Source organism: Coffea eugenioides, chromosome 3, assembly GCF_003713205.1.
Source record: "Coffea eugenioides isolate CCC68of chromosome 3, Ceug_1.0, whole genome shotgun sequence".
NCBI classification, from domain to species: domain Eukaryota; kingdom Viridiplantae; phylum Streptophyta; class Magnoliopsida; order Gentianales; family Rubiaceae; genus Coffea; species Coffea eugenioides.
The window spans coordinates 35,629,252-35,632,046 of NC_040037.1; the positions used below are offsets into that span (position 1 = coordinate 35,629,252).

Below are 2,795 nucleotides of genomic sequence, written 5' to 3' on the forward strand. Positions count from 1 at the left end.
CATCACGTTATTCATTTGGGCACTCAACATATTGAGAGTGTCCATTTCGATCATACCTGCGTGACGTCTCGTATTACCTCTTTCATTGGCCCATTGGTAGTTATTTGCGGCCATTTCTTCTATCAAATTTTGAGCTTCTTGGGGTGATTTACCCATTAAAGCTCCACCTGCGGCTGCATCAATAATAGTTTTAGTGGAGAAAGATAAACCATTATAAAAGGTTTGTATAATCAGCCATTCGGGTAGTCCATGGTGTGGACATTTCCGTAACAAATCTCTAAACCTTTCCCATGCTTCATATAATGATTCTCCTTCCATTTGACTAAAACCAGTGATATCCATTCTTAGCTTAGCAGTCTTACCAGGTGGAAAATACTTATTCAAAAATGCCCTTGATAAATCATCCCATGTGGTAAAAGTGTTAGGAGCATGAGAGTGTAACCACATTTTTGCCTTATCTGGAAACAACCGTAACCTTATAGCATCATCACTAACTCCATTCATTTTAATTGTATCACATATTTCTAAGAATGTAGCTAAGTGTGAGTTAGGATCTTCTACAGCATTACCTCCAAATTGAGATTGTTGAACCATTTGGATAAGTGATGGTTTAATCTCAAAGTTGTTAGCATTTACCGTAGGCCTTGCTATGCTCGTTTGAGATCCTTGTGTTCCCGGTAGAGCAAAATCTCGTAGAACTCGCCTATTTGCTTCATTTTCAGCCATTTCTTCTTCAAATGGTAGTTCTATCAAAATTTCCTCTATCGGTTGCCAAATCTCTTGCTCCTCCTGCTGTTGTGTGTGCCTCCTTTGTCTACGTAGTGTCCTCTCAATTTCTGGATCGAAAGGTGCGACTTCTCGAGACTCCCGGTGCATACACTACAAACAGAAATAAGGGATATTATGCAACTTCAATGGTAAAAAAACTGATTACAATATAAGATTAAATATAATCTAAAAAAAATAAAGCTGTCTAAATTAATAAAGATGATTAGGCTCTAATATTGCCGCTCCCCGGCAACGGCGCCAAAAACTTGACGGGTTTTTACTTTAAGTGCAAGTTTAATTCCGAATTTACACCCGTTGGACTGCAAGTATACAGGTCGCAATTGTAGTACGAGATGTGTATCGGGTCGATCCCACGAGGAGCAATTTAAAACAATTATTAGATACTAATTTACTCTATTATTTAGACTCACAATTAATTTGAGCAGAAACTTCAGATTTTAATTCAACTACAAAAATTCTTAAATAGATAAATACAATATCTCAAGGGGAGTAGAATTCACTAAATATTAAGATCTAGGGATGTAGATTCCACTTATGACACAAAAGATCTAAAATGAATTAATTCAACACTTGTTACTGCTCTTGTTTAACCAAGGATTCATTTCCAGAAATACCAAAATCACATTCTCATGATAATAATGGGTTAAAACAGATTAGTTTTTCCTAATCTCTTGGTAAATACTAAATCTGTTCTTATTCACACATGAAATGCAGATTTCATCCACTTGAATGTATTTCTATTCTCATGAATATACAACTCAAGTTCTACTTGTGTCATTCCATTATTTTTACCATTTCTCAATGAATAAAAATAACTATAAACCTGCTATTGGTGATCAAGCAACAACAAGTAATCCAACATACACAAGTAGATAAGTTAATACAAGACATAACAAGAATGAATAACAATCACTTCATATCATTTGGCCATAAGCTTCATCTACTCCCTAGATAAAGAAAATTAGCTACTCATGAATGATAAAACACTCATAACTTCATTAATGTAAATCATCATGAATTTACAAATACAAAAAGAGTAAAGAAAGTCTTAGCCAAGATATGGTGAAGCCTTCCAAAAATCTCCTTGTCTTGAACTTAGATGATTACAAGATGAAACCTCAATTGTCCCTTGCAAGTACCTAGCTAGAGAGACTATGTTTTTCTGTCAGAAACTAAGCTACGAATGGCTCCCAGATCTCTCCCCATATCTCTGCATAAAAAACACTCAAATACTCCATTTTTCCAAGTCAAATTCTATCCTTTGATTCCCAAATCTCCACTTTGTTAGCATAATCAAAAACCAATATTTTTGACTTGAAAATAAGCCACTTTTCTTGCCCTTTTGTCTTCTGAAGCATGTGCACCGAATTTCCTTGCATCTTATAGCTGGAAAGTGGTATGAACACAAGAGAATTGGCTGAGTCAAATTGCAGAATTTCGGCTATAAAACGCGCCTACACAAAACGCGGTTACAAGTCACGTTTTGTGTACTCGCGTATTCAATTTGGCCTTACTTCATCTGCGATTTTATCTATCATAAAGGCCGAACTAGCTTTTGTGTAAAACACAAAAGTTGTAGCCCTTTGAGTTAGCTTTCCAATGCTTCAAGAATCATCCAAATCGGAGCTTTGTAGCCTGAGATATGATCGAAATACTGTCACCTGTTCAAACCTCTGTTTTAACTTCCGACCACAGGGTGCAGCTTCTGTATTCCAACGTTTTGCCCATGAAGATGGCAGAAATGGATTTCGATGTCTTCATACGAATTGTAGGTCTCTTTCTTAGCTTTAAAATGGTATAAAAATCACCTCAATCCGATAAGTGTAGCTCCAGATATGGTCAAAATACTGAAAAGTGTCAAAACTGACTTGTATTGCATTTCCTCACTTGAACGTTTTTCACTTCATTCTTCTTGTTGCCACTTAAATTCATCACCAAATCTCTATTTTTCACCTCAATTGACCTCCTTTGGTGATTGATTCATTATTCCTGCATAAAAATGAAGT

At 35.9% G+C, this 2,795-nt stretch overlaps 1 non-coding gene across 1 annotated transcript; it reads left to right on the plus strand.

The window, feature by feature from the left end:
• The first annotated feature begins 244 nt into the window (after positions 1-244).
• On the plus strand, positions 245-351 carry LOC113767272. Its single transcript, XR_003467985.1, has one exon. It is a non-coding gene; the product is annotated as a small nucleolar RNA R71 (small nucleolar RNA).
• Positions 352-2,795: the final 2,444 nt, after the last annotated feature.